At 46.4% G+C, this 13,277-nt stretch overlaps 1 protein-coding gene across 1 annotated transcript in view; it reads left to right on the top strand.

Moving 5' to 3' along the window:
- Positions 1 to 13,277, top strand: part of SASS6 (SAS-6 centriolar assembly protein) — a 208,140-nt gene that overhangs the window by 173,351 nt on the left and 21,512 nt on the right. The window lies entirely within an intron of this gene.

Here is a 13,277-nt window from a genome sequence, read left to right as displayed (position 1 = left end):
GGACAGTGTAACTCCTTTGTTGGTTATTTTGAATCTCGGCCAATGTAAAGGTGATGTTCTCTTTCTTTAATAGTCAAAGGGATTTGGAGCACCCTGCTGACACGTCACAGCTGAATTACCTCATGCATCATGGTCGATGTGGTTCAATGTTGCTCGCTTCACACACAGTTCTCACAGTTTGTTTGCCAGTGCCAGTATTCTTTTCAAGTGTATCCCCAGACACGTGTTTCTAGATTCCTCTTTCATCAGTGGGGAAAATGTTCATAGGTCGCTGGACGTGCTGCCGCAGTTTCCTCAGGGTTAGTGCCACTCTCAGCGCGCAGGTGCTCACAGAGCTCGTCAGCTCACGGCCCACGGGAGCCATCTTAAACAGTCAAAGGGATTTGGAGCACCCTGCTGACACGTCACAGCTGAATTACCTCATGCATCATGGTCGATGTGGTTCAATGTTGCTCGCTTCACACACAGTTCTCACAGTTTGTTGGCCAGTGCCAGTACCAGTATTCTTTTCAAGTGTATCCCCAGACACGTGTTTCTAGATTCCTCTCATCAGTGGGGAAAATGTTCATAGGTCGCTGGACGTGCTGCCGCAGTTTCCTCAGGTTAGTGCCACTCTCAGCGCGCAGGTGCTCACAGAGCTCGTCAGCTCACGGCCCACGGGAGCCATCTTAAACAGTCAAAGGGATTTGGAGCACCCTGCTGACACGTCACAGCTGAATTACCTCATGCATCATGGCGATGTAGTTCAATTTGTGATGTTCTCTTTCTTTAGCCTTTCTCTTTGGTTTAGGAGCGTTTTCTGTTATCGACTGTGGGTTTAGAGTAGTCCTGTGTGAGGATGATTTTGTTCCCGTTCCACAGCAGGTTGTGATTATTTCTTGTGACTCCGAAAATCGCTTCCGTTTAATGTGACCATAGTGGTTTACATATGATTGGTCTCGGTACTGTTCTATTTGATTGTCTTATGGCTGGTACTCTGTATGCCTTGTCTAATTCGAAAGGGTTCTCGAACTTGAGGTTGGTTAGCTTGGGGATGAGGTTTTGCAGGAGTGACACACACGAGCCCGCTTTGTCTATCTCGCCTTCTGGCATTACCAGAATTCTTATGTTGCCTTTTCTGCTTCTGTCCTTGAACTCTGCAGCCTGCTTTTGAAGGTCTGTGGTTACTTTGGCTATGTTTCCGAATGCCTTTCCAGTGAGCTGTGCCCTGCCTTCCATGTCACTGACTCTGTTCTACTTCGGAGAGCCTGCTATTAGCTGTGTGAATGTCCGCTCTTACAGATGCCAGTTCAAGCTGGATCGCGTCAGTGGGGTTTTTTTTTATCGTCTTTGCTAGGTCGTGTACCTCAGCAAGTTTTTTTAGGATGCTGTCAAGGGTACTGCTTATGTCTGATTTTTGTTTTATTGGCGAATCGTGGATTCCCTCGGGTTTCGTCTTTTTGGGCAGTTGTTTCCCATCATTCCCCGCCAATTTGGCTAGGCCTCTTTTTGTTAGTAGGCAGTCAAATCTTTTGGCCCTATGTGGGTTGCTGCTTGCTTGTTTGTTTGCTCCTATCTGTGTGGTTAGTTGTTGATATGGGAACCGTTTTGGAGTCCTTGGTGCCTGATTTCCTGTCTTTTCAGCCTTGTTTAGTGCACGGTTTGCCTCTTTCTCCTGAGTTTCCGTGTTTTTACTTGCTTCGTTATGTCCTGCTTGATGTCGGGAGCTCGTTATGTGGATCCAGGCCCCATTTTTAAAAAAAAAATCCTTTACTTTTGTTCTTGCGTAATCTGGTTGTGTGTGAGTTAGATCTCTACCTGTGCCCACCTTTGGCTGTGATTGACTACTTGCTGCTTTGTGATGGCTTGTGGTGGTTTGTCTCGTTCACTGTGTCGCCTAAGGCGTGTCTGATCCCTGCTGCGGCTTGTTGTTTGTGGCCGTGCTGGTTGTATTTACCCTTATACTGTGTTAGTTCGCGACTGTGGTCTCTTTTGATGATTTTGGGCTGCCGGTTCCTCCAATTGCATGGGCTAGGGTTGCTCAAGATGGCAATGTCCCGTTGAGCTGAACTGTGTGGATTCGTATTGGCCGCTTATTTTTGGTTTTGTTTTGGCTGCTCCTTTTGTTCCCGCCCTGTCGTTACTTTGCAAGATGGCGGCTCCTATGGATAGCTTCAGTTTCACTCCTCTTTTCGCCTGGGCTGATCCCTGCTAGTTCTGCTACTTGTTGCTCTTATCTACCTCCTCGATATTTGGAAGAAGTATAAGCTTAGGAGGGTGTTTTTGCGGCCAAGCGCAACTGCAGAATCGTTTATAGTTTGCTTGTGTTTTTGACTGCTCGCGCACTATTCAAAATGGCGGTGCCCACGGATAGTTTTGGTTTCGCCTTTGCTGTAGTTGGTCTGTTTCCTGTTGTGGACTGGGCCTCTGTTGTGGGACTGCTGGGCCGCTGGTTGGCGATGCGTCCCCCCTCTGGAGTGTCTCGGTTTTTCTCCTCTCACTGTGGCTGCCCCCTGTTCCGTTTCGCTCCTTGTGTGCTTTTGTCTGCTCGCGCACTGTGAAAGATGGCGGCGCCTTTAGATGGTTTCGGTTTCGCCTTCGCTTTTGCAGGTGGGGCATCGCCTCTGTGTGGTTGAACTGTCTGATATTGTGATCAGGGCCACTGTTGTTGGTCTGGTGGGCCACTGGTTAGCGTTGCGTCCCCCCTAAGGAGTGTCCCGATTGTTTCTCTCCTCAAAATGGCTGTCCCCTTTTTCGTTTCGCTTTCTACGCGATGGTGGCGAACGATGTGTTCAGTTCTTGTCGGAGTTTAGGCAGCAAGGTATTCTGTTCGCAGCAGGGGGGGGTGTGAGCACTGACTTCATGGCGAGTGTTCTTGGATGTAGACTCCTTGCGCCCGTGCCTCCGATTGTTTGCTCTATTACTCCGACGTTGCCATTTTCTTTTTTCCGGTGCCGGAGATCTTCTGCTTGGAACCGATTTAGTAGGTTGTGCCGTAGTTATCGCCCCGTATAGATGGTATCCTCTGGCTCCCCAGAGTTTCAGATTCCTCTTGGATTGCTTGGAGTTTCGTATGTTTAGGTGGAGTTGTGTTTAGGGCTCGTTATTTATCCTGGGTGTAGAGGAGCTCTGGACTCGGGCAACTCTCCTCATTGCTGTCCAAGCCACGCCCCCTCTGTCAGGTTTTTGTCCAGAATCAAGCCTAGTGATCTATTAGAGTTAACTACATGTGGGGTGCAGTTGAGGGGTGTAAGCTATTTGAGCCAGTCCTGAAAGGGGTTAGTATGATTGTGTGGGGCGAGCAAGAGGAATTCTGTGTTGAGTGAATTTAGCGAAAGGTGGTTGAGCGATCACCATTTTTGGGTTTTTAAGAGAGCAAGTTTGAGAGTAGTAATGTCTTCCGGTGAAGAAATTTTCTTACACAGTTGTGTATCATCAGCATACATGTGGTAATGAGTGTTAGATCGATTCAGAATTTCGCTGTGGGGTTCCAGATACAGGTTGACGAGAGTAGGAGAAAGTGCGGATTCTTGTGGGACTCCAATTGAAACAGGAATACTGTTGGAAAGGTCATTGTTTACTTCGAATCTTTGAGTTCTCCCTTGAAGGAATGAGATAAACCAATTTAACACTGTTCCTGATAACCCCATCCTTGTTTCAAGTAGGTTATTTAATTTGTCGCTGAGGAGAGATCCAATAGTATAAGTAGGCAAGGTTCAATCTGGTCTAGAAGTCATAGGGCATTGTCTACAATGTGAGTTAAGGCGGTTTCTGTACTGTGACCCGATCTGAAGCCAAACTGGAATTGGTCGAGTAGCTGAAAATGATCAATGTGATTACAGAGTTGAGCATGAACATATTTCTCAGAAGTTTTGATAGAGATATGATAGTAGAAATAGATCTGTAGTTGTTAGGCTCAGATAAATCTGACTTAGGTTTCTTTGGTAAGGGGATGAATTGACTAATGTTGAGGCAATCTGGCCTTGAGTGAGAGATTCATGTACAATCATCAACCAGTGCAGGAAAATGGATGAGGTAGGCACTTTAAAGAGTTTGGTAGGCAGAGGATCTTTGGAGAGGTATGTTAAGCAGCTCAAGATCATCCAGAAGTCTGAAGGTATTCCACAAAGCTTCATTTTTTGGAGTAAAGGCAGCTGAAGCGATCATAGGGGAGCTCAACCCTGGTGAACCAGAGACTAGTAGTGGAGAGCTTGATACGGTAAGTTTGGTAAAGAGAGTTGCAGATCTAATTTGATCTTTCTTGTTTTTTCAGTGAAATGCGCTGAGAGCCCCCTCACTGCTTGGTATTAAGTCTTTAAGAGTCCAAAGTTGATTAGAGAGTTGGTTAGATTGTTTGATTTCGAAAAGTTTTTTATGTCTAATTTTGGCCATGTCAAGTTGCGATCTAAAGTGATAAGCTTTAGATCTGCGTATTTTTCTGTTATAGGCATTTCAAGTCTTCCTTAGTCTTTTGAGGTTGGCTAGAGAAGGAGAGGTTCTCCAAGATCTTTCAGCGAGCCTAAGATTACGCCGTTCCGAGTTAAGGGAGCTGTTGAACCAAGGCTGAGAGTGCTTGTTAGGGATTCTTTTGAGATGTAATGGAGCGAGAGCATTGAAGATATCAGTCATGGAATAAGTGTAGTGGTCAGTGAGATCATCCAGGTTAGTCATCTTGTGGGGCGACTGAAGAAGAATATTGCTCATAGTGGTAAGATCATTTACGTTGATGTTTCTCAGATCTCTAGACCATTGTTTGTTTTTTCGAGATTGACCTTGTCTGATCAAACATTTGTCCATGATTCGAAAAGAGATTAAGAGGTGATCTGACAAGTTGCAAGGTGCTATATCATCAAGTTGAATGATGTTATCTTTGGCTATGATAAGGTCTAGGGTGGAACCTTTGATATGCGTGGGCTTGTTGTAGAATTGGGTAAGATTCATGTTGAATAGGATGGTCTTGAAGGTGTTTACTAATGGATCGTTTTCATTTACATTGTAAATTGAAGTCCCCAAGGAGGATATGGTTGTGAGATTGGTCCTCATTCTTTGAAATGGCCTCCATCATTTGTTCAGTGAACACTGGGTTATTTCCAGGAGGGTGGTAGATAGAGTAGAGTGTATAAATTAATATGTCATTGTTTCAGTTTTCTAGTTCCAGGTGTTCGTATGAGGACATCGGAGCCGAGTGAATCTGTCTCAAGCAGAGATTAGATCGATGGATGCAAGCAACTCCACCTCCAGTTTTAACTAATCTATCCAATCTAATCCTGTTGTTGTCTGGGGGGACTAGAATGTCTAGGATTGATGTAGAGGTTTCCTTGAGCCAAGTTTCCGTTAAGATCAGGAGATTTAGATCATGTGAGAGGATCTCCCATGTCTGGGCATTACAGAGATTCTATTGCTCAACTGAGAATAGGCATTTTAAATACATGCTGGAGGTCTACAGCATGAAAATTCCACCCATCTTGTTTTATGCCTTGGAATATGCACAGATTAAAACCTGGCTACCAATAACTGTGAAAGAAGGGACTAACCTTCGAAAACTGCTGAAAGTCACCCAATCTGTCCCCGTAGAAGCCTTACGCCTCGAGCTTTCTTTAACTGTATATATACGCTCAAGCCATATCTAAGAGCCCTGGCTCCTTAAGACATATATTAAAACGAGAGACTTTTGGAGAAGATTCAGCACTGCACACTTTTAATAGGAATCTCAAAATAGCCCTTGATGTATCTCAATGCACTGTTGCTCTTTTGCAGGTTTGGTCTCCAGCACATCTGAAGATTTTTTTAAACACACTAAGAATAAACTTTGCACTAGATAGAGAGCACTGCACTCAAATAAAGCACTTCAATAGGTTTTCAGAAAATTCAGTATATAAAACTCCCGAGCCTTATCTACAGTTTCAGCTAGAACATAGAGTAAGGCGCTGTATTTTTCTTTTGCGATTAGGAATTAATCCTTTAAAAGTGTACTCTTCCAGATGGAAGCCTCCTGAACATTACTCGAGTATCAGCGATTTGTGCACCGGAGGAGTACAAGATCTTTTCCACGTTTTTTTGTTTGTCCAAATCAGACTTCGGTAGAGGCACAACAACGTTTTATAAACCCTATACATTTTAAATACAACATCATTCTAACTCAAGATTTAATTATGCAGTGCAAGTCTACTCCTAATGAATTTGTCATAACTTGTTTAAGTTTTTAAAGAGTTTCTTAGAATTGTTTTAAAAGTGTGTGTACTAAATAATTATAAACATATGTCCTTTTATTCGTCAATTTTAACCTACAATGCCAATAATGAGTTTTAAAGCAACCCTAAAAGCTTAAATCCAGTTACTTCATATCATGTATTTGTATTAATTGACCTCAGTTGGGGTCTGAATCAAATACAATTTTTGAATTTGATGTGAAAGGATTATGTATGCAATATCAGGTGTGTGTCTTGCTGCAGATCTGCAATTAGATGGCATGGATTTGATGTGAGATTTGGTGACAACGCCTTCGAGGTGTGCGGTTTGGACCGGAAGAAAGTTTTCCATGTTCTTAGATATGAGGTTGACACTGGGTTCTCTAAATGGATTGGAAGTAATAGTTTGTATCTTGAAAGTAGAGAGAGCAGAAACAGAATGGACTGTTATGTTATGTTATTAAATACTTGTAGAGCGCACGTACACCCATAGGTTTCATGGCGATAGAACTAAAGATTGTTGCGGCAGAGTTACTAGGCATAGGCTTGCTCAAATAACCATGTTTTTAACGCCTTGTTATTGCAACTTCTGAGTGCCAGAGGAAGGGAATTCCAGAGTCTGGGGGCCAAGTGAGAGAAGCTGCAGCCTCCCTGTCGTTTCCGTCTAAAAGATGAAGTAGTTAGCAGGGAGAGGTGGGCTGAACGGAGGATTGTAGGATTGTAGAAGGGACTGAATGTCTGTATTTGTCAGGTGATCGGTGACCCTATTAGGTCTGGAGTGATTGTTAGATTGAGGCCGAGATTTCCCGTGAGTATTTCCTAGGTTGTCCCTAGCTAAGATTTTCCTATGGAAGTAGTTGAGTGTAGAGGAGAGCTTAGGCCACCTTCCAAGGGTCCAGGACTGGGGTGGCACCACTTTGGGGTGTAGACTCACAGATTGCAAAGTCCAGGTGCAGATGCAAGGTTCTTAGAAGCTGGTTAAGTTCCTGAGGCTTCATATCAGGAGTTCAGCCAACTAGCTCTTGAAGTCACCCTGGGTTCTGGGTGCAAGAGATGCAGGTGCAATCCTTTTCACCCAAGCAAGAGGGCAGCAGGAAGGAGTCCAGCAGAGTAACAGTCCAACAGAGTAGCCATCCTTTCAGCAGCACAGCAGTCCTTCTTCCTGACAGAGTATCCACAGGTCCAGCAGTTTACAGTGGTGGTGTCTGAGGTCCAGAACTTGCAGCACCCAGTGGTGCTTTTGAAGAGTGGGGAGACTACAAATAGATGCCTTTGAAGTGCACATATGTCTTCCCTTCCTGCTCTGGCTCCAAACCCACTACAAAGGGGAATGCAGCCCTTTGTGTGTGGACAGGGCACAGCCTATTCAAATGTGAGGCTGTGTCCAGCTCCCCCTACTACCCTGCCAGGATTACCCATCCACGGCCGCTATTTGCGTACAAGAAAAACCAAAGTATAGGGCAACAAATTATGAGGGCGGATGTATCTTTACCCAAAAAGAAAAGTGACCTATTAACCCAATGGAATCTTAAACCGATTACAGGGCATCACAAATGCGGCACCTGCGTTGTGTGCCCTAATACCATTGAAGGTGATGAGTTCCAACATGAGGGGACTAGATGGAAACACAGTGAATTTTCCAACTGTAAGACCAAGAATGTGGTCTATCTAGTTCAGTGTCCCTGCGCAAAAATCTATATAGGGAAAACGACACAACAAGCTAACACCCGCATCTGCCAGCATAGGTCAAGGATAAAAAACAAAATTGTTAATGCCCCAATGGTTGATCACTTTTTGACGGAGAAACATGATGCAAATGATCTGAAGTGGACGGTGCTATATACACTTCGATCTACAAACCGAGATGTGGATGTAGATAAAAAGCTTCTTCAGAAAGAAGCATATCTCATCCTAAAATTCAAGAGCGCACAAAAAGGCCTTAATACTTTATCTGAAATTGCAAGAGTGTAAAACTACGGAGCTTCGGTGATGCGCAGCCACCCTGGCTGCTCTGTTTGTCTCATTCCTCATTTTTAATGCTCAAAATTTTTTTTACATCCATGGGGCACCACCCATATTATTTTAAAGCTAAAAATGCCACCAAACTTTCGCGCCACATTACGCTTACAATTCGCGTTTTGGGCCCCGAACTACGTTTCCCATAATGCACGGAACTTTACCTGGGAGTTATATCCAGGTAAACATACCTGGCGCCCATCTTGGATTCGGCACAGAACGCCGCAGACAGGGACAGGAGAGGACACAGGTATGCAATGCTTCTTTGTTCCTTTCATTGCTTCAAAAAAAATTCCCCGGTATTCATAATTGATTAACTTATTCCGCTATCTCCACAGCGGATGCCTCCACAATTCCGAAGGTATGACGAGAATACTTAAAATAGAATAATACGAAGCCCCAAGCCTCGCAGTTGCCAAAGAAAGGTATGCCGTTTTTTCATATCTTCTAGAACAGCTTGGCCAGATCCACGTCCATTGTTCTAATCTGTTGTCCCCGTTTCCCCAGTGTGAATACTTCATTGTTCCGCCCCCTCATCCATCTGAGAGTACAACGGTGACACAGCGGCAGCCGTCAGGCTTCATTTATGCGTCTCCTGACGGTATGTCGCTTCATTTAATTTCATTTTACACTGTTTGCGATTTTGTACAGACACAAGATGCAAGTCTGACAAGAATTGCTTAACCTTTAGGTGGTCCCCCGCCCAGTTCTTGATTACATGTCTAAGAAGTTCGACTTTGCACAGACAGAAACCACGTGCATTTTCGCATCTCCTACAATCTGGTAGGTTCATTCCCTTTTCTTAGCGCCACTATTTTGGGAGTAGAGTCTATAGTTCACAAAACCATAATTCGCTTCCCTTTCCCTCCTTTTCACAGACAGAATTTTTGCGCCCTGATGAGATTCCAGGAAATCACTCACTGGAATCGAAACGCGTCGGCCAGTTAGAAAGGATTTATTGTGATCCATTTCCTTATACCAGCATTTTGCGGGCGGCAAAAAACTTACAAATTAACTTTGCTTCTTTTCTATTTTTCTTTCTTTTTTCATTATTCTTTGTGCCTTAATCGCCTCTCACAGTGGTAAATGTATCGTTGTATGTTGCACATGTTTGAAATGTTCTGTTTGTTTTAGAATCATCACTTATTTTGTTTTTGACTGTTTTTTCAAGCAAAACTAGTACTATATTTGTATAGTGTAAGAGCATGATATTCATGGTGTGAATATGTTACGCAGTAACGTGTCTTTATATGTGTTTAATCCGTCTTTTTGAACTTTGATTAATTGAAAAGTCAATCCGGTAAAAATAAAAATACCTTGTTGAATACGACTGGTAGCGTGTTCAGCTTTCCTCAATTGTGGATATAAATGTAGGTGACGAGGCAATTCTTGGTATGGTTGTGTAAAATAAGGTCCAGCCTCCTCACCTGTCCCTAAGGGCCTGGCTCCTTTTGTTTTCCGGATTACCCATCCAGGCACATGCAGTGTGTGTGGCTGGATGGCCCTTTATCTCTATTGTGTGTGACTGTCTAGGTAGAACACACAAAAGCCCAACTGAAAACTACATCCAGACAGAGACCATCTGCAAGCACCAACTGGCTAAGCCAAGAAATTGCCACCTTTCTAAAAATGCTGCAGCAACAAAGGATGGACGGAATGCTGAATAAATCAAACCTTCCCCCCAGTCAAGAGATCAAGGTTAAATCCATCGTTCTTTTGCTCACTATGCCACCCCAGTTTGAACCCAGCCATATGCAAATCTGTCTTGACCCTGCTCTTTGTGGGAACAGTCCAGCCCAAACTGCCAAATCGGGTCTTCCCAGAACCAGAAACAAGCATCCTAGGTCCAGTTTTGGGGTATCACCTCTCATTAGGCATGCTAGTCTGAATCCAGTGGCACAGCGAGCAAAGGACAGGCGTCTGGGCATACCCATCCAACTTAGAGCGAAAAATGATGGACGGAATGTTGACTAAATCAAACCTTCACCCCAGTCCAGACATCTAGGTTAAAGCCATTGTTCTTTTGCCCACTATGATAACTGCACATCCAGCGCTGGGTGTGTCCCCCTGGGCACAACGTTATGTCCTACTAATCGGGTCCTCAAGTTGTAAATAAAGATAATCCAACAACAATGTTTTAATCATTGTTTTGCAGCGTGAATCTTTCTGGATTCACTATGCTGTGCATTATTCCGCGGTCTTGTGGTTGGGTCCGGATTCGTAGTCCTTTTTTTTTTTTTTTTTTTCTTAGCCCAGGTGGGCGTCGGCGTCACACCCCCTTGGGTGTATTTCCGGTGACGTCGGCATGCTTCCTGCGGAAGCTCCCACTCTTGGGCGCCATCTTCTGATTCTTTTTTTCCGCGGTCGGGTCTGGATCGTTCCCGTTTGGGCTCCAGACATTTTTGGAGAAAGAAGAAAGAAAATACAGAAAATACGAGGAAAAGTCATCTGAAGACTCCAGGGGACTTCATCGACGAAAAGTCAGCAAGGATAAGGCGTTTTCCATCGAGATCTTCGACGACCGTCGACGAACACGCGACCAGAGAGGCCCTGGACGCTTGATGATGGACAACACGCCGTTCAAGTTCTGCCGTAACTGCCACCACAAGTACGCGCAGAAGGACCAGCACCCGGTATGCAACCTTTGCCTACCGGTGGACCACAAAAGCGGAGACTGCAACGCCTGTTCCGCCTTCGCCTCGAAGACCCTTCGTGTGAGAGAGAGGCAGAGGGTAGCACACGCCGCCCTGCAGGGGAAGACCCCGACTCCGTCACTCTACGAGCTGGGGATGTCCTCCGAGGAAGAAGACAACGCTGCCGCCGAAGACGACAGCTACACGGTCGTAGAGACCGATTACACGAAGACTTCTGACAAGGTAGGAGACTCTTCGGCCCCCAAGAACCCGAGAGACTCTGAGTCTAGAAAAATCGAGGGCAAGACCCCGAAAGCGCCGACGCCAAAAAAGGCAGCGTCCGCGACTACTCCCAGGCCCAGCGGATCCTCCGAGAAGGAGTCCCCGGCGCCGAGAGCTGCTGATCAGCAGAAAACGTCGAAAATCGTCCCCGAAAAGGATCGATCGACACCGAGGGAGAAAGACCCAAAACTGACGACGTCGACCAGAGACCCAAAATCCGGTTCAACGTCGAAAACTTCGACACCGAAAGGCACGGCGACGAGCCATCCGCCGAAGAGAGCGGCCGACCCATCCGACGCGGAACACGCGGCCGAGATGGAGAAGAAGAGAAGGCGCCTCGAGGCAGAAATGGAGAACATCATGCAGCGGAAGAAAGATTTCGACGCAAAGATGAAAGCCTTCACGATCCCTCACAAGACCAAGCCACCGGTGATGGAGGCGGTCGAGGAGGAAGAGGAGATCGCCGAAGTCACCGAGGAACAAGACCAGGACGTCGAGGTGATCGACGACCAGGAGGAGTACGAGAATCCCTACGATAGTTACAACTATGGGGAGGAAGAGGATGGCAGGACAGACACAGAGTCGGCACCCTCTGACCTTCAGGAGGTAGATTACATCGATGTCGACACCGACAGCCCGGAGGAGGTGGTCGACACTTACCCCTCGAGGCCCTCGCCGCCGGACGACATCGGGGCCTACAACTCGGTGATACAATCTGCCGCAGCAGCTTTCAAGCTCAAGCTCGACGAAGAGAAGCAGAAAGCAGACTTCCTTCTAGAAACATTGCTCCCAACACAAACGAGGAGCCAATTCCTTCCAATGCTCGAAAGCGTCTTGGCTCAGGGGAAGGAAGCATTCAGGGAGCCCGCAACATGCAAAGCAGTAACTCCCAGAACTGATAAAAAGTACAAACATGCCGCAAAGGACCCGGCCTACATTCAGGGCACGGTCTCCGCAGACTCCATTATCACGGCCACAGCAAGGAGGAGGGCCAACGTACCCACTACCTCGGGCCCGCCACCGGATAAGGAGAGCAAAAGGATGGATCTGGTGGGCAGAAGGATCGAACGGAATGCCGCGACCCACTGGCGTATGGCTAATTCCAACGCCCTGATAAACAGGCACATGTACCAGATCGTGGAGGGGCTGGGGCAGTTGGTGAAGGACCTGCCCCAGGATGCCAGGCAGAAGGCCGAAAAGCTGGTTGAAGAGGGAAAGAACGCAGCTAATTCTTGCCTTAAGACGGCCCTGGATGGGGCAGACACAGCCAGCAGGCTCATGATGATGGGTGTCACGGAAAGGAGGCACGCCTGGCTCAGGATTTCAGGTTTCAAACCGGAGGTGCAACACAGCATCCTGAACACACCGTTCAACGGCAACACGCTTTTCGGGACAACAGTTGATGAAACGCTCAGCCAACTGAAAAAAGATAACGAAACAGCAAGATCCATGGGAGCATTGCAGTTCAGAGGGAACAAGAGGGGCACCCCGTCACGGAGGTCCGGCGGGAGAGGCGGAAACCAGCCAGGTACATCACACCAGGCTTTCCAGCAAACGCACCAGTCAGACCCGCAAGCTCAGCATGGTCAGCAGAAGCAGTCCTGGCAGTACCAACAAAGAGGCCAGTCCTTTCGAGGGAGAAATGGACGGGGACAAAATAGGAGAGGGGGGCAGCAGCCCACCTGTAAGTGACTTCAAAAAACTCCGTGTGCCCGCCCACAAAAAAGGTCCCAGGGGGCAGCACGTACAGATGGGTCAAGACAAACTAGACACCTACGACCACATGACACCAGTGGGAGGAAGATTAAGATTTTACCTCCGAGAGTGGAGAGAAATCACATCAGACAAATGGATCCTCAACATTATCCAATTCGGATACTGCTTAGAATTGGAGGGGAGACCAACAAGCAGAAAACCGAAAAGAAAAACACTAGCGAGCAAGCAGCTGCAGTGTCTTCAGGAGGAGGCAAAGGAACTCCTGCGGAAGCAGGCCATAGAACGGGTACCCTTCAAGGAAAGAAACACAGGAATATACACTACGTACTTCCTGGTACCAAAGGTAGACGAGACAATGAGGCCCATTCTAGACTTACGGTTCCTGAACAAATTCATAAGAACGCAAAAATTCAAAATGAACTCCCTGCAAGAGGTGCTCCCACAGTTGCAGACCGGGGACTTC

Source organism: Lissotriton helveticus, chromosome 1_1 (assembly GCF_964261635.1).
Source record: "Lissotriton helveticus chromosome 1_1, aLisHel1.1, whole genome shotgun sequence".
Taxonomy (NCBI): domain Eukaryota; kingdom Metazoa; phylum Chordata; class Amphibia; order Caudata; family Salamandridae; genus Lissotriton; species Lissotriton helveticus.
This window is presented reverse-complemented; position numbering and strand designations above follow the sequence as displayed.